Below are 20,344 nucleotides of genomic sequence, written 5' to 3'. Positions count from 1 at the left end.
AGTTGTACAAATTATCTGTAGCCCTTGGTGGGTTGAGTTACTAGTCTTGTAATCTTGGTTGGAAAAACGCTCTGGAGCCCGGTAAAAGCTATGGGTTGAGTTACCAGTCCTGTAGCTGGGTCGGACAAACACTCTAGAGCCCTGGATGGCTGGGATAGAGACCAATTTGATGATGGTTTTGGTGATGTCCAACTGTGAGGTGGAATCATTATTTGATGGGTTGAGGTGGATGACCTCTGGAAGCCTTGGATGAGTTTTGATTGATGTGTTCTATTATATCCCACATTCATGCTTTGAATATGGTACGAGAGTGAATGAATGAAGAGAGATTTGGCTTAACCATTCTATGGTCGAGTGGAACGTGGTAGTCCCATCTCCGGTTGGTTCATTGCATTCATTAATGAGAAATACATTCCCTTGATTTTCATGTGTAAAGGTACTAATGTATTTATGGATTTGATGGATGATATGCTTATTGTATTTCTGTTCCTATTATGTTGGTTATATGCACATTTTATGATAACAGCTATGTATGGCTCTCAACATGTTTTTACTTGTATGTGAATGGATAATGTGTCTATGACCTAATAGATGATAATGCAACAAATGGCATGAGGAAACAATGGTTCATAGTGATTCTCAGATAAGTATGAGATCCCTACGCTTAACTTTGTTATTTACACCTGTAGATTACATGTCGACGATATGTTTGACGAAATGCCTGTCATGGCTAGTAGGGATCCAGTCAAGGTCTTGAACAAATATTTTCTTTAGTAATTTCATTTCCATGTTACTTTACTAATTTGAAGAGATGGATCAGTTCTAGGTAGTGTCCTAGGCTCTGAGCTTGAGAAAGTGGCTTAAATCCTGGGGTCGCTGGCACAACATTGACAATTTTGGTCCATAGTCGTTGGCAGGCAGGGATGTGAGAGCAAATTTAGGTTGCTGGTCACTCCCTTGCCCATAGCATGAGAGCGACTATGGCCCAAGAGACCTAAAACAACAGTGGGACCTAGGGACAAGCTGTCTGAGTGGATGACTTGTCTTCTGAGGGTTCTGTTGATGATGTTGGATATTTGTATGGTGTGTTTTTGTTGGTTCCACTTCCTTAAGGTGACTTAGGAGGTCAAATCATATCATAGTGACCTCTCATCGCATGTTTACCCCGGTTGGTCGGTTGCTTGGGTAGATGTGGGAGAAGGGTGTTACAGAGTACACCATATTCAACACTAAGTTGTTGTAGATAGTTAACTATACATTGATGATAATTGCGTATATTTAAATAAAATGATATTTAAACCAGTTAATTTGCTATAAATGTGCGCAAAGCGAAGTTCCAGTTTTGAGTGGTTTAGGGATGGAATGTGCCTCCTAGTATGGTTAAAATTTGGTAGTCGATTTGTGCATCCATCAAGTTTGTATATAGATAAATAAAATTTGGTAGTCAATCCACGGATGCATTCAACCCAAGTGTTATGACCACCAGAGCAAATTGACAACCCAATATAAATGCTTTAAATACATTACACAATTTCCAAAGCATTCAACGATAACATGTTCAATTGGATAGCCAATCAAATTGAACATAAATAAATTAAATTATTTTAAAAAACAATAAATTTTAATTTCCAATGTTAAACTATAGAAATTGCATTGATTTTTTTGGTTAGAGCTAAACTAATATTGTTTGACCAAAAACCTAATGCAATATCTATTGCCCGCAGTAGAGATAATAATGAATGCCAGATCTGTTGATAAGTTTTCATCATGTGAAACAATTTATCTCTCATATATTCAAAGAGTTACTGATAAAATTGTCAAAACACATAAAAATAAAACTAGCACAACCATATTAATAAATGTGATTAACATATGCTGATATGCGTATATCTATCAAATGCACAACCACATTAGTAAATGTGGTTGAAAACGCAGATAAACATTAATAATATAGATCTAATATTAATAATATTGTATAAAATGTTTTTTCGGAAGAAATCACATTGAAGATTTTGGTTGATGCATTTCAAACCAACAAGTGTGGTTCATCTTTAGAACACGATATTAATATTAATAATATTAATATTGATAATAATAAAAACAATAACAATATTACAAAAATAATTATTATTATAATTAATAATTATTATTAATTTATATTAAATATAGTTAATTATATTAAATATTAAATAATATTAATTATTATTATAATCATTGTTACTAATAATTATTAATATTATTAATTAATAATACTATAATTATTAAATAATATCATTAATAATTAATAATTTTTAATTAATATCATTAATAATGATATAATATAATATCATTTGTAATAAATATTATTAATTAACCATGTCATTATTAATTAATTAATAATATCATTATTAATTATTTAATTAACATTACTATTAAATTTGATTTCATTATTAATTAATAAATAATAATAATAATAATAATTAATTAATTAATTAATTTAATTACGAATATATATGATGATGATGATGGTGGTGGTGGTGGTTAACGTCCACTGAAACCAAATTGGTCTATCGGACCTATAATTTTCTTTCTTAGTTTCTAATTGTCTGGCTCCTCGTCTTTCTTGGTGAGATTGGTGCTGTAGCTTTCTTTTTTTTTCTCTACGGTCTTCCAACTTTCTTTATCTTGCATCTCCTTCATCTCTTTTGGTTCTTGGGACATTGGTGTCTTAGCTTCGCGATCTACTGTGTTCGTCCTTTTGAAGATAGTTGGAGAAGAAGTTTGGTCTAGGAGATCTGCTTTGCTATTAAATGAAGATTTATTTTGTGTAGTATTCAAACCCTCATAACTGTTGATGCTTGAGAGATTGTCGAGTTCACTCTTTTGTTGTTGAGCGAGGCTTTCCCCCTACTTGTCTTGAGAGTTGATTATTTCTTGTATGTATATGTATATATATATATATATATATATATATGGATGGTTAGTAATAATAATAATATTGCTAATAATAATAATATTGTTAATATAATAATAATTTATTATTGTTAATTAATTAATAATAACTAATTATTTAATGAATTATTATTAAATAATAATAATAGTTAATTAATTCATTTTTATTTATTAATAATTAATTATTTTATTAATTAACAATAATTAATAAATTATTATTATTATTTATTAATTTTTTTTGTCAATTAATTAAATCCAAGGTATTTGTATTAAACCCACGAATTAATATTGTAAACCCTATGAATAATATTATACTCTAGGAATATGAACCCTTAGATTAATAAACTCAAGGAATGATATTATAAACCCATAAAATTAATACTAAAAACCTAAGGGATTATAAACCTAAGGGAATAATATTAAACCCAATGGATTAATATTATAACCCCAAGGGAATAATATTAAACTCAATAGATTAATATTACAAACCCAAGGTATATAAACCCTAATATAAATATTATAAATCCTAAAATAATTATGGTTGACCATAGTTGATTTTCATATTGAGGCAATCTTTGTCAGAAGGCGATGTTCGACCAAGGTTGACCATGGTCCACCATGATTGATTTTCATATGGAGACAATCTTTGTCACAATGCGACGTTGGACCATAGTTGATTTTCATATTGAGAAAATCTTTGTCACAATATGACGTTGGACCATGGTTGAACCATGAACCCGAGGGATTTATATTAAACCTAAGGATTAAATTATAAACCCTATGAATAATATTATGCCTTACTAATATGCACCATTCGATTAATAATCCCAAGGTATTGACATTATAAACCCAATGGAATAAGAAACCCAAGGGATTAATACTAAAAACCTAACGGATTATAAACCCAATGGATAAATGTTATAAACCCAAGGTATATAAACCATAAGATAAATATTATAAAACCTAAAATAAACATGATTGACCATGATTATAAAACTAAGAGATTTGTATTAAACCATAAGATTAATATTATAAACCCTATGAATAATATTATACCCTAGGAATATGAACCCTTAGATTAACAACCCCAAGGTATTAATATTATAAACCCAAAGGAATAATAAACCCATTGGATTAATTTTAAACCCCAAGGTATTATAAACCCAAGGCATATAAATCCTAAGATAAATATTATAAACTCTAAAATAAACATGGTTTATCGTGGTTCATTTTCATATTAAGAAAGTCTTTGTCACAATGCAGCGTTGGTCCATAGTTGAGCATGATTGATTTTCATATCGCGACGATCTTTGTTACAATGCGACGTTGGACCATGGTTGATTTTCATATTGAGAAAATCATAGTTACAATATGATGTTGGACCATGATTGACCATGATTATAAACCCAAAGATTCATATTAGAAACCCTATGAATAATATTACACTCTAGGAATATGAACCCTTAGATTAATAAACCCAACGAATTAATACTTAAAACCCAAGGGAATGTAAACCCAAGGGAATAATATTAAATCCAAGGGATTAATATTACAAACCTTAGGTGTATAAACCCTAAGATAAATACTATAAACCCTATAATAAACATGGTTGACCATGGTTTACCATGGTAGATTTTCATATTATACCTTAGCAATATGAAACCCTAGATTAATAAATCCAAGGGATTGATATTATAAACCCAAGAGATCATTACTAAAACCCTAAGGGATTATAAACACAAGTGAATAATATCAAACCCAAGGGATTTATATTAAACCCTAAGATTAATATTATAAACCCTATGAATAATATTATACCCTAGGAATAATAAACCTAAATTAATAAACCTAAGAGATTCATATTATAAACCAAAGGGACTGTTTAACCCAAGAGATTAATACAAAAAACCCAAGGGAATAATATTAAACCCAAGGGATTAATAGTATAAACCTAAGGTATACAAACCCTAAGATAAATATTATAAACCCCAAAAATAAACATGGTTGACCATGGTTGATTTTCATATTGACACAATATTTGTCACAATGCAACGTTGGACCATGGTTGGCCATGATTGGATTTCATATTGAAATAATCTTTGTCACAATGCGATGTTGGACCATGGTTGACAATGGTTGATTTTCATATTGAGACAATCTTTGTGACAATGCGAGGTTAGACCATGGTTAACCATGGATGACCATGGTTGTCACAATGTGATGTTGGACCAAGAAACAATCTTTGCCACAATATGATCATGATTATTGACCATCATTGACCATGATTGGCCATAGTTGACCATGGTTGATTTACATATTAAGACAATCTTTGTCACTATGCAACGTTGTATGATGGTTGACCATGTTTGACCATAGTCGACCATGGTTGATTTTCATATTATTACAATCTTTGGCTCAATGTCACGTTGGACCAATGTGATTATTGACCATGATTGATTTTAATATCGAAACAATCTTTGTCACAATGTGACAAGGGATTAGCGCATTGAGACAATCTTTGTCACAACGCGACATTAGACCATGGTTGACAATGGATGATGATGGTTGTCACAATGTGACATTGGACCAAGAGACATTCTTTGTCATAATGTGACCATGGTTGATTTAGATGTTGAGACAATCTTTCTCACAATGCGACGTTGGATCATGGTTGACCATGGTTGATTTTCATATTGAGACAATCTTTGTCACAATGCGACGTTGAACCATGGTTGATGATGATTGACAATGGTTTAACATGGTTGATTTTCATATTGAGATAATATTTGTCACAATGTCACGTTAGACCATGGTTGATCATGATTATAAACCCAAGGATAAATATTATAAACCCTATGAATAATATTATACCCTAGGAATATGAAACCCTAGATTAATAATCCCAAGCAATTGATATTATAAACCTAAGGGACTAATAAACCCAAGGGATTAATACAAAAAACCCAAGGGAATAATATTAAACCCAAGGGATTAACACTATAAACCCAAGGTATATAAACCCTAAGATAAATATTATAAACCCTAAAATAAACATGGTTGACAATGGTTGATTTTCATATTGACACAATCTTTTTCACAATGAGACGTTAGACCATGTTTCACCATGATTTATTTTCATATTGAGATAATATTTCTCACAATGCGACGTTGGACCATGGTTGACCATGGTTGATTGTCATATTGAGATAATATTTGTCACAAAGTGACGTTCGACTATGGTTGACCATGGATGACTATGTTTATCACAATGTGACATTGGACCAAGAGATAACCTTTGTTACAATATGACCATGATTATTGACCATGTTTCACCATGGTTGATTTACATATTGACCATGGTCGATTTACATGGTTGACTATGATTGACCATTATTAACCATGCTCGACCATGTTTGACCAATATTTACCATGATTGACTATCATTGTCCATGGTTGACCATGGTTGATCATGATTGATTTTCATATTGAGAAAATCCTACAATAAACCCTCAGATTAATATTATAAACCAAGGTATATAAACCTAAGGAATTAATACAAAAAACCCAAGGGATTATAAACCCAAGGGAATAATATTAAACCCAAGGGATTACCATTAAAAACCCAAGGTATATAAACCCTAAGATAAATATTATAAGCCCTTAAATTAACATGGTTGACCATGGTTGATTTTCATACTGACACAATCATTGTCACAATGCAACATTGGACCATGGTTGACTATGATTGATTTTCATATTGAGACAATCTTTGTCACAATGTGACTTTGGACCTCAGTTGACCATGGTTGATCATCATATTGAGACAATATTTGTCATAAGGCGACGTTGGACCATGGTTGACCATGTTTGCCACAATGTGATGTTGGACCAAGATATAATCTTTGTCACAATCTTACCATGATTATTGACCATGTTTGACCATGGTTTGTTTACATATTGATTTACATATTAAACATGGTCGATTTACATGGTTGAATATGATTGACCATTCTTGACCATGCTCGACCATGTTTGACTAATGTTGACCATGATCTTTCATGGATGACCATGGTTGACCATGATTGATTTTAATATTGAGAAAATCCTATGATAAACCCTTAGATAAATATTATAAGCCAAGGTATATAAACCCTATGATAAATATTATAAATGGTAAAATAAAAATGGTTGACCATGGTTGAGACAGTCTTTCTCACAATGCGACATTAGACCTTAGTTGACCATGGTTTATTTTCATATTGAAACAATCTTTCTCACAATGTGACATTGGGACATTGCAATTATTGACCATGATTGATTTTCATATTGAAACAATATTTGTCACAATGTGACACCAGACCATGGTTGACCCACAGTTGACCATGATTAATGATGGTTGATGATGGTTGACAATGGTTGAACATGATTGATTTTCATATTGAGACAATCTTTATCACAATGTCACATCAGACCATGATTATAAACACAAAGGATTTATATTAAACCTGAAGATTAATATTATAAACCCTGTAAATAATATTATACCCTAGGAATATGAAACCCTATGTTAATAACCCCAAGTGATTGATATTATAGACCTAAGGGACTAATAAATCCAAGGGATTAATACAAAAAACCCAAGGGAATAATATTAAACCCAATGGATTAACATTATAAAACCGAGGTATATAAACCCTAAGATAAATATTATAAACCCTAAAATAAAGATGGTTGACCATGGTTGATTTTCATATTGACACAATCTTTGTCACAATGCGATGTTGGATCATGATTGACCATGATTGATTTTCATATTGAGAAAATCTTTGTCACAATGCGGTGTTGGACCTGTAGAAATTTTGAATAATATGACACATATTCAACAGAGATTATCCTGATCATACAATTTAAGCGGAACATGTATAATACATAATCTCCTCTACGTTGATCATCAAATTACAGAAGCAGAAACATCCACAGGCACACATAGAAGCATCAATCAAACTCATAAACACAGTATGTATCCCGGGGAAAGCATCTCGCTAAAAACCCCACACTATCTGTATATTATATTGATTGAATCATGTAACAATACAAAGCATAATACTTCTCACAAGTATCTCCACCTGTTACACACAATACAGCTCAGATTTGATCTCCAAATCTCTCCCGCTGCTTGCCTGCCTCCACTGCTCAAACCTGCTCGAGAACTGATGAGAATAGCTTCCCAAACTCGATTTTTTACACTGCAAAATAGTCACCCACACTATGTTGGACGTGAGCAACAGCTATAATATCATGAAGATACGTGAGCAAATTCATTGGCATACTCAATCCTTTGATTGTGCAAATCATCATGCACAGCTATAGTCACAACTGATAGCAATCTGATCCTCTAACACCTGTCCCTGCTGAACTGAACATGCACTGACATGCAACTGAGTTAACTGATGTATTCTATAGTTGCATTATGAGTTAATAACTTGTGAATTAATTAATAACTAATTCACCCAACTCATCTTTAGTCTATTGATCAGTTAGACTAAATACAACCAGTTTAACAAAGCTAAACTGAACACAACTCCATCAACTGTACCTCCAGTCCACTAAACTCAACTCACTTGAGTTCTAACTGAAGTCATGCATGCAACAACTCAACTGACTCATAAGAAAAACGAATTTCCTTCTGAAAGCTGCATGTGCCACTTCCGTAGCTCAAATTGAAGTGCTCCAAGAGAATAAGATTAAGTTTATAGTCCAAATATTATTGTGAGATAATAATATTTGACTTTTCTATTTTTGACTTTGATCACTCACACTGTGATCACTCACACTGTAATCACTCACACTGTGATCACTCACACTTTCATCAAAAATAGAAGTCCATCTATTTTTCCCAACTTGATCAATCATCCATAGACATGATCCATATGTCTAAAAATAGACATAGTCTAAAAATAGACTTGCGCCAAAAATAGCCTGCGGGCACACTTAGTGAAGGCGACTCTTTTCACTAAGCTCCATCATCTTGTTGCACTCTCAACAAGCATTTCTTGTTGCACACTTTTCAACACTCCCTCTCAACAAGAAAGGCTTCCTCTCAAACCCGATCCTGTAACTCTGGAATGTTCTCCATGCAACACATTTGGCCGGTCCACTTGCTCTGTCATCAAAGTCTCTGACTGCTATTGCCTCTATCAACTGAAACTCTGCATCTCTGTGCTCTTCAGTATCTGACTGCTCTAGCCTCTGTCACTTTGATCTCTGACTGCATCCGTGCTGCTGCTGGTTCTATCTCCCAGCATTGCATCCGCACTGCACCTCCCAAATGACCTCCCTGTTGGGATAGAAACATCCTCTGATGCTGAAGCTCTACCTGCTGCTGACAAGTGCTCCCTCTCTGACATCTGCGCTACTGCAACATCTCCATGCATCTCGCACCATTGCACACCTCTCTGTGCCACCTAACACTGTGCAAAACACTTGTGCCTCTCGCATTGCTACAGCCTGCTAGCTATGCACTGTCCTGGGATTCCCTGCACTGTCGCTCTCTCTGCCGCTCCATCCGCATCTGTCTCTACCCAATCAGTCAGTTCCTGCTACTACACATCGGGGCTCCCGTAGCAAGGTCTCATCCAAGAGGTTGGGTACCTCAAGGATCCTGCCCCTCCTCCTTGGGACAATCAATCCACATCACCCCACCTCCTACTTGGAGGTATGGATGCATGCGATCCCTCAGCCCACCCGGCTTGAAGTTTCCCCCTACTGGAGGTCTCTGGATGAGTAGATGTCTCTACTCGATCTCCTCTCAGCTTCCCTTGTTGTGGCTACTCCACAACCTCCTGAAGCTGCTGCACCAATCGTGGCTCCTCCACAATCGTCTGAGACTTCTTCTGGCTCTGCATGTTGAGAGGTAATATACGCTCCCTCTCAACCACCAAGTCTCCATCAGTTGCCTTGCTGCTCAAGGCTTTGCATGCATCTTGAACTTCAAGAGCATACAGGTTCTTGACCCGTGAACCAATCTGCTTCACCTGTCTAGTGATGATGTGTCTAAGGAAAACCTTTCCCTTAGTAAAGACCACATCATATCCTCTGTCTTCCAACATCGCGATCGACACCAAGTTTCTCTTCAGTCCTGGTACATACTTGACATCGGTCAAGGTAAGGCGAGCTCCATGCTCCCTCTGAAAAATAACCGTGCCTACACCTGAGACACTATACTTCTCATCATTACCCATCCCTATGAGTATCTGGAGATCTTTCTCCTCCAAAGTACTGAACAAACTTTTGTCACCGGTCATGTGGAAAGAAGCTCCACTGTCAAGAAACCAACCACTTCCCATCATGGATGAAACCATGCATGCGAAGAGTGTGAAGTCCAACTCAAACTATGAAGCAAGTGAGGCTGCCTCACCTTCAGATCCTTCCCCGGATCCCTTCTTGGACTTCTTCTTTGGGCAATTAGTAGCATAATGACCCAACTCATGACAACGAAAGCATCTCACCTTCGCCTTGTCAACCTTCTTCCCATCATTGGAAGAACTGGATTCGGAAAGAGAAACCTTCCCCTTCCCCTTCCTCGCCTTACTCGCTAAGGCACAGTTCTCCTCATCCTGCATGGATGAAGAACCGTCTCTGGTGCTCCGTCTAATCTCCTCCTGCATCAAATCTGACCATGGTCGTTCCCAATTTGGCAGTTTCTCCCTTCCATTCACCAAGTCCTGGTAGCTATGCCAACTCTTAGGAAGTTCAAGGTGTCCTAGACTCACCATCCTCATCATCAACAGTAACCCCCACACTTCCCAGCTCATCTCGACACTGAGTGAACCTCGTGAGATACTGGGGCATACTATCTCCATTCTCGAACTGAATGTTTCTGAGTTTTATCTCTTGCTTTGGAATTAAATTCGAATTCCACCAGCACAAAACTCAACTGCTTCCGATCTAGAATTCGTGAGAACACAATATTTCTCGTACAGAGATTGACTGTATGGGCTTTCACCGGATATTTCACCTTCCAAAGGAAGGATGAATCCAGAGGCTACCTGGCCCGATTACAGGCTCTGCCTAGAGAAATAGAATGTAAACACTTCCTGAATAGTAGATCTGATGATCAATCCTCGCTTGATATCCTGTAAAAATCTCTTCTACAAATCAAACTGCTCTGATACCATGTAGAAATTTTGAATAATATGACACATATTCAACAGAGATTATCCTGATCATACAATTTAAGCGGAACATGTATAATACATAATCTCCTCTACGTTGATCATCAAATTACAGAAGCAGAAACATCCACAGGCACACATAGAAGCATCAATCAAACTCATAAACACAGTATGTATCCCGGGGAAAGCATCTCGCTAAAAACCCCACACTATCTGTATATTATATTGATTGAATCATGTAACAATACAAAGCATAATACTTCTCACAAGTATCTCCACTTGTTACACACAATACAACTCAAATTTGATCTCCAAATCTCTCCCGCTGCTTGCCTGCCTCCACTGCTCAAACCTGCTCGAGAACTGATGAGAATAGCTTCCCAAACTCGATTTTTTACACTGCAAAATAGTCACCCACACTATGTTGGACGTGAGCAACAGCTATAATATCATGAAGATACGTGAGGAAACTCATTGGCATACTCAATCCTTTGATTGTGCAAATCATCATGCACAGCTATAGTCACAACTGATAGCAATATGATCCTCTAACACCTGTCCCTGCTGAACTGAACATGCACTGACATGCAACTGAGTTAACTGATGTATTCTATAGTTGCATTATGAGTTAATAACTTGTGAATTAATTAATAACTAATTCACCCAACTCATCTTTAGTCTATTGATCAGTTAGACTAAATACAACCAGTTTAACAAAGCTAAACTGAACACAACTCCATCAACTGTACCTCCAGTCCACTAAACTCAACTCACTTGAGTTCTAACTGAAGTCATGCATGCAACAACTCAACTGACTCATAAGAAAAACGAATTTCCTTCTGACAGCTGCATGTGCCACTTCCGTAGCTCAAACTGAAGTGCTCCAAGAGAATAAGATTAAGTTTATAGTCCAAATATTATTGTGAGATAATAATATTTGACTTTTCTATTTTTGACTTTGATCACTCACACTGTGATCACTCACACTGTAATCACTCACACTGTGATCACTCACACTTTCATCAAAAATAGAAGTCCATCTATTTTTCCCAACTTGATCAATCATCCATAGACATGATCCATATGTCTAAAAATAGACATAGTCTAAAAATAGACTTGCGCCAAAAATAGCCTGCGGGCCCACTTAGTGAAGGCGACTCTTTTCACTAAGCTCCATCATCTTGTTGCACTCTCAACAAGCATTTCTTGTTGCACACTTTTCAACAGGACCATGGTTGATTGTCATATTGAGGTAATTTTTGTCACAATGCAATGTTGGACCATGGATGACCATGCTTGTCACATTGCGATGTTAGACTGAGAGACAATATTTGTCACAATATGACCATGATTACTAACCATGTTTTACCATGGTTGATTTACATATGGACCATGGTCAATTTACATGGTTGACTATGATTGACCATTTTTGACCATGCTCGACCATGTTTGACCAATGTTGACCATGATTGTCCATGGTTGACCATGATTGATTTTCATATTAAGAAAATCCTATGATAAACCCTCAGATAAATATTATAAACCAAGGAATATAAACCCCATGTTAAATATTATAAACGATAAAACAAAAATGGTTAACCATGGTTGAGACAATCTTTGTCACAATGTGACATTGGACCATGGTTGACCATGATTATAAACCCAAGGGATTTATATTAAACTCTAAGATTAATATTGTAAACCCTATGAATAATATTGTACCCTAGGAATACAAACACTTGGATGAATAAACCTAATGGATTGATATTATAAACCAAAGGGAATAATATTAAACCAAAGGGATTTATATCAAACCCTATGATTAATATTATAAACCATATGAATAATATTGTACCCTAGGAATATGAACTGTTAGATTAATAAACCCAAGGGTTTGATATTATAAACCCAAGATTATAAACCAAAGGTATATAAACCCTAACATAAATACTATAAACCATAAAATAAACATGGTTCGCCATGGTTTATTTTCATATTGAGACAATCTTTCGCACAATGCCAGGTTAAACCATGGTTGACCATGATTTATTTTCATATTGAGACAATATTTTTCCCAATGTGATGTTGGACCATGGTTGACCACGATTTATTTTCATATTGAGACAATCTTTGTGACAATGCGACGTTGCACCATGGTTGATCATAGATGTGACGTTATGGAGTTTGTCGTAAAGTGACGTTGGATATATCTTTCTAGCATTTGAATGTCACAATATTATAAACCCAAGGGATTATTAATATTATAAACAAAAGGGATTAATAAACCCGAGGGACTAATAATATTGTAAACATAAGGGATTAATAAACTCAAGGGACTAAAATATTATAAACTTAAGGGATTAATAAACCCAAGGGACAAGGAGAGGCAGAATCTTTCATGCGCGCAACAGCCTAGCCCGAGCCTGCACTGACCTGACTGTCGCTGCCCTTGCATATCCCTCTCTCGGCAGCCTCCTGCAGCTGAGGCTAACCAGACCATGCAACCCTCTAAGGAGGGAGATCCTCACTCCTCCACGCATCTAGGGAATGAAGAAAACGCAGAAGCCTTCCAATTTCTGATCGTAGAGAATGGAGATCTAAGGAACATGCCATCAGTCAATAAATTTGTAAAGAAACTTGAAAGTATCCCAGAGATTTCTCTCCCTCCAGCACTTCCAAGAAGAGCAGCCATCTCTTTGGCAGAACACAGACTTGTTGGACAGTTCACAGGGCTATGGCCTTCACCCAAATTAGTGCAAAAATGGGTGGAAAGAAACTGGAATGCAACCACACAGGGGAAGATAGCAATACGCTTCTGTGGAAGGGGATACTACACCTTTCTCTTTGAAACAAAGGAGGACAAAGATTTGATATTTAGAAATGGACCTTACTTCATGGACTCCAGAGGTTTATACCTGAACAGGTGGATGCCAGACTTTGATCCGGAGATGGATGTCCCAAATGCAGTGCCTGTGTGGGTCAGGCTCTTGCATCTTCCTCTTCATTGCTGGGGAGACAAATCTGTAAAGGCTGTAGGAAACATAGTGGGAAAATATAATGACAGATGTGAGCCAAAAGACAACATGCATGCGTGCGCAAGAATATGTGTGGAAGTAGATCTCAGAAAAGGCCTTCTAGAGGCAATAAAGATCAAGGTCGATCAATGGAAACACATTCAGCAGCTGGATTACGAACAAATACCATTTAAATGCAAGTTATGTCACAAGTATGGTCATTTTGTAAATAGGTGTCTTAAAAAATAGAGCATGAAAATGTAGAAGAACAAGAACCTACATGGGAATAAGTGAAAAGGAAAAAACCTACCAATAATCAGACCACATCAAATATCTATCAGTCCCAAGAAGCAAACGAAACAACCTCTCAGTTGCTAGCGAAGGTTACTCCTCCTGATCATACAACTCTGAATCCTTTTGAGCCATTAGAAGACTCTTTTGATCCACCCTCTCCCATATCCCTACCTTCAAACCCCATCTCTTTAGCTCTCATATCCTCCCCCAACCCTATATCCTCTCGAACTCCTCCCTCAATGGATCGCATTCTAACTAGAAATAAAGCCAAAGAAATCCCCCAAGCCTGGGATTAAAAAAAAAAAGTGGAAGGAAATCTAATAAAGAAATCAGGGATGAAGCAACAGCTAAAGAAATGGCACTAGGAACGCAACAACCAATGGATTCATTCCTTGGGAAACAAACAAAAAGTCATGAAAAAACTCAGCAAAGAGGAAAGGGTGGACCACACCAACACAACAGTAAATAATGATAGTGGTCTCTTGGAATTGTCGTCGCCTTGGCACCTCCTTTAAAGTCAATGTAGCTTGAGACATTTTAGCCAAGGAACAACCAGACATATATATGATCCAAGAGACCAAACTAAACAAGCAAGAAAATAAAAAAATGATTCAAAAACTAAAAAATTATGAAGGAGTAGCGTTAGAAGCTACAAGAGCATCAGGAGGAATCAACACCATTTGGGATAAAAGAAAATGGGAATTAATGACCCAAAAAATCAGCAGACACTGGATTCGAACAGAGTTGAGAAATCTCAATACAAAAGAACAGTATAGCATTATAAATGTGTACTCCCCAAATCACTATAGAGAGAAAGAACAATGCTGGAAATTAGTTAAAGAAGAAATAATAGAGAGACAAAGTGGGAACTTAATCCTGGGAGGAGACTTAAATCTGATAAGGAATACAAAAGAAAAATTTGGCGGAATCTTCCACAACAATCCGTCAATAGAAGCTTTTGAAGGAATAATAGAAGAACAAAAATTAATAGACATTCCGCCAAGCAATGGAAAATACATTTGGAACAACAAAAGAATAGGAAAAAACAACATAAAAGAAAGGTTGGACATAATTCTTATTCATGAAAGCATAGCGACTGCTTATACTCTTGTAAAAAGTAAAATTGTTCACAACCCAGCTTCATATCACAAGCCGGTGGTGCTAACCTTGGGAAAGCTGGAAAATCAAGGACCCCTTCCCTTGAGATATAATTCAATTTGGTACAACAAGGAAGATTTTGGCAAACAAATAAAGAACAGTTGGAAAAAAAATGTCACAGGATCTCCCCAGTATGTTTGGGAAACTAAACTAAAGAACCTAAGGATGCACTTAAAAAATTGGGCAAGAGAAAATGATCACTGGGACAAAGCTAGGAAAATCGAATTGCAAAAAAAAATGGATAATCTTTGCAAGGAAAAAGAGAACAAGGAATAAAGTAAGCAAGATCATATACAATAAAAGGAAATATATAAGAAAAACAATCAAGAAGAAGAGGAAAGAAGACTAAAATCAAGATGCTTTTGGCTAAAATCCGGAGACAAAAATACAACCTTCTTTCATAATACAATGAAAATAAGGAGGTCAAAAAATCAGATTGAACAGATTCAAGTAAATGGTCAAGAAATAAAAGGAGTTGAAGAAATAAAAAATGCAACCCATAAACACTTTAAAGAACTCCTCTCAACAAGTGACCAACAGGCAGCTAATGAAGAAATTTTGTAGCATATAAAAAAAAATAAGCAACCAGCAAAACAGGGAATTAGAAAAAGAAATTACAGAGGAAGAAGTCAGAGAAGCTGTGTGAAATCTCCACCCTGATAAGGCACCAGGTCTAGATGGGTTTACAATGGCCTTTTACAGATGGCTGGAAATGTCAATTATAAAATAATGGATGTGATAATGCCGGAAGAAAATTCTACACACAATACAAATCACAGAAGTCTCAAAACAACAACATTGGGAAATTATAAAAAAAGATCTAATGAGAATGCTCAAAAATGCTTTCCAAAAAAAAAAAGATTGGAGGAAATACAAAATCCTGCTCCCTAGCCCTCATTCCCAAAGAACCCAATCCTACAACCTTTAACATATATAGGCCAATCTCCCTTTACAACTCGTCCTATAAGATACTCACCAAAATTATTGCAAATAGAATGAAAAAATTACTTCCGGAAATAATTTCAGAAAACCAAGGAGGATTTGTCCCCAAGAGGCAAATCACAGACAATGTGATAATTGTTTAGGAGGCTATTCACAGCAGTATCCAAAGAAAGGAGAGAGGAATGATTGTTAAGTTAGATATGGTTATTGCCTTTGATAGAGTTAACCATAACTTTCTTGCAGCAGCTCTCAAAAAGTTTGTCTTTTCAATAAACTTCATAGAGATTATCCAGGCATGTATATCAAATCCATGGATAGCCTCATTAATCAATGGATGACACAGTAAATTTTTCCAAAGCACATGAGGGTTGAGGCAAGGTTTTCCGCTTTCTCCATTCTTATACATCATCATGGCTGAATCACTGAGTGCTTTGCTGGAAAATTAGAGAAAAGAGAAAAAAATAACAGGGATCCAAATATCGAGAGGATTCAAAGATATAAACCACTCTCTCTTTGCAGATGATACCCTTCTCATAGGCGGGGTATCCTGCATTATAGCAAGACGATTCAAAAAATTCTTGGATGAATTTCTCCTAGCTTCAGGAAGAACTTTAAACAACACCAAATGCATAATTTATTGCTAGAATACTCCAACAAAAAATTGCAGTGTATCTCACAAATAATGGAAATACCTTTACAAATAAATTGGAGCCACTTCACTTATCTTGGGCTGCCCTTAACAAAAGAAGTGGTAAAATCAGAAGTCGGGAACAAGAAAGTGGAGAGAATGAGGGGACAAATTCAGAACTGGGGAGTGATGTGGCTCAATCTGGCAGGAAGAGTGACACTGATTAAAGCACTTCTCTTGGCCTTGCCTATATATCAGTATGCAATCATTATGGCTCCGGCAAGTGCCCAAAAGCAATTGGAATTGATAATTAGAAGCTTCCTCTGGTAAGGAGGAAAACAAGATAATAAAAAATTCAGCCTTGTTAGATGGGAGCAAGTTAGGCTTCACTATGAAAAAGGAGGTATAGCAATACGCCTGTGAGGACTAATAAACATTGCTCTAGGGACAAAAATTATCTGGAGAATGATAAATGGGAATTGCCATTGGTGGGAAAAAGTTCTAACAATGAAATACTTGAATTGTCATAGAACAAAGTTGTTCATTGATATTATTCCAGACAGGCCATGCACCCAACTCTGGAAATTGGTTAAAAGGATAATGCCTCTTATTAAAGGTCAAATATCCAAAAATCCAAGGAATGGAAAAACAATTTCTATCTAGGAGGATAGAATAATGGGGAAAAATCCCTTAAATCAGTAGCAAAATTTAAGACGACTTCAGAGATGGATGGAAGAGAAAAGTCTTAACACTCTTTATTCTATTTCGGATTGGGATCAGAATAATTGGGTAAGATGGAAAAAGTTGGCTACACCACCAAGACTAAAAAGTAAGTGGGAAATTTTAAAAGTTCATTTGGCAGGGGCAGCGCCCATCAACAAAGAAGAGCAGGATGACTTTGTTTGGGACCCAAATGGAGGGGATTACATAGTGAAATCGGGGTACAACCTCCTCCAAAAACTTCACAATCAAAATGATTGGAGTCTTTGGAAGGTAGCTTGGAAATCAGAGAGTCTTCCCAAAATTAAAGTATTCACCTGGACCCTTCTCAAAGGTAAAATTCTTACCTCTGAAAAAAAAAAAAAAAAAAAAAAAAAAAAAAAAAAAAGGAATACAAGGGCCCTCAAAATGTGTCATGTGTCAAAAGGAGGAAGAAACAATCCAACACCTCTTCATAAATTGTATGGTGGCGAGAGAGTGCTGGAAACAGGCAACAAGTCCTTTGGAAATAAACATAAATCCAACAACTCAGTTGACAACTCTTCATAAAAACTGGGATAAAAGCTACCCATATACAAAGAAAAAAAGGCAACAATAAATAGGATATGGAAATGTCTCCCTTCAATCCTGTGCTGGCAAATTTGGTTAGCCCGAAACAAATGCATTTTCAAAGAACAAAAGACAAATTTTTGCATGATCCTAGCAAAAACTTGTAGCCAAGTTGCAAAGATAATAAGTACAAATGGAATCTCAAAAATGGACCAGAACAATTTACAACAAGAAGAGAAAGACTGGTACAACAAAGCAATGTTAGAAAACAAAGCAAAAGCAGAAGCTACAACAAAAAATAAAGAATTTCACACAAAAAAGAAATGGAAATTAAGATTGGAGGATAAAGAATTTGCAGAATGGATGAAAGAACAGAAGAGACACATTATTTTTTTTACGGAGCTGCAAAAAATAACCTAGGTAAAGCAGGGGCAAGCGGAGTTATACTAGATCCAAATGGAAAAAAAATAATAACCTATGAATGGAGCCTTGGAGAAATGACAAACAACAGGGCTGAAGCATACAACCTTCTCCTAGGCACAAGGCTTTTAAATAAAAATGCAATCAAGGACCCTATAATAATAGGGGACTCGACTATCATAATAGCCGCATTGGATGCCAAAAGGGACTTCAAAAGCATAGCCATCAACAAAATCTATCAAAGGATCAGAACAAGTTTTGAAAGTCTGGGAAAAATAACCATTAAGCATGTCCTGAGAAACCAAAATAAGGACGCTGATAGCCATGCCAACAAAGCAATTGACAGACCAGTTGGGATTGTCAAAGAGAATAATGAAGTGTATGAAGAAAGTATACCATGACCCCCTCACCCAGTATGAGGATCGAGAAAGAAGATTTAGATCCGAAGAATATCACAAGTAATACTATAGGGGGGAAGAATAAAAAAGAAGAATCAAAACATCAATTCAAGAAGGAGATTGCATGAGGAAAACATAGATTATATGTCAACAAAGGTTCTCAATTGTAATCAGCGTTGCTCAGAGCACATGATTTTCACAATCCCAAAAACGCTACACTGTATGATGAATCAAGATTTCAACTGTCCTCCTCTCCTAGGCGAATACAACATTAGTCATGTCAATCACGAACGCCTAGACCGTAATGGTATTGCAAGTAACAGTCAGGTCTCCACGAACACCTACGCAGGCTCCCAAGCAACCCGAGACAGTATGGCAACCTACAGCAGTAGGTCTCTCCTCCTCCTTGAAACCAATAAATTAGGAACAGCTCGCACTCCTCAACAGAAACCACAAAACACTGAAGAAATGACGCAAAGTCAGAGTGAGGAGACAGATGAAGAATCAACGCACAGGAACCGTTGGATCTCGGAGATCAACGGACGAGGTTGAAGGAAATGAGTGGCCAAGATTAAATCGCGTAGACTGGTGTCAAGAAATGAATGGCGGTGATTGACTTAAGTAGTAGCAGAAGAGGAACCCAAAGAAGTCGTCACAACCGTCGATGGTAGAAGATCTACGGTCATCGGGCGCTAACAAGCTCGAGTGTTAGTCAAAGGGAAAGGCGGGTTTATAAGCAGGAATGGTATTTTGGGATGAGAATAAGCGGTAAGCGGTAACAGGAGGGAGTCACCCGATTCCACTCACTGATGGACACGTAACAAGAGGGTGGAGTGAGAAAACCGCTTTATCGGGCGGGTATTCTCCGTGCGATTTTCCCACCCGAAATCTCTGATAGCCATTGGATCTATCGCGAGATGATCGATGGTGGAGGAGTGACGTGCAAGTTGTTTGATCAACAATCAGAGGTGTTTGTCAGATCTGATGGAGGAAAATCTACGATGGAGATTGAGCCTGATAAAGGTAAGCATTGATAAATGCGCCAAGGCTATGGAAAAACGGAAAATTTGTGTTTTTTCCCACTATTCAAGGATAAAGGTTTATGGGTTAAGTCCG

This window comes from Pinus tabuliformis, chromosome 2_1, assembly GCF_031772625.1.
Source record: "Pinus tabuliformis cultivar Carrire ecotype Pingquan chromosome 2_1, CPIR1, whole genome shotgun sequence".
In the NCBI taxonomy this organism is placed as follows: Eukaryota; Viridiplantae; Streptophyta; class Pinopsida; order Pinales; family Pinaceae; genus Pinus; species Pinus tabuliformis.
The sequence above is the reverse complement of the archived record's forward strand: the minus strand, read 5'-3'. Positions refer to the sequence as shown.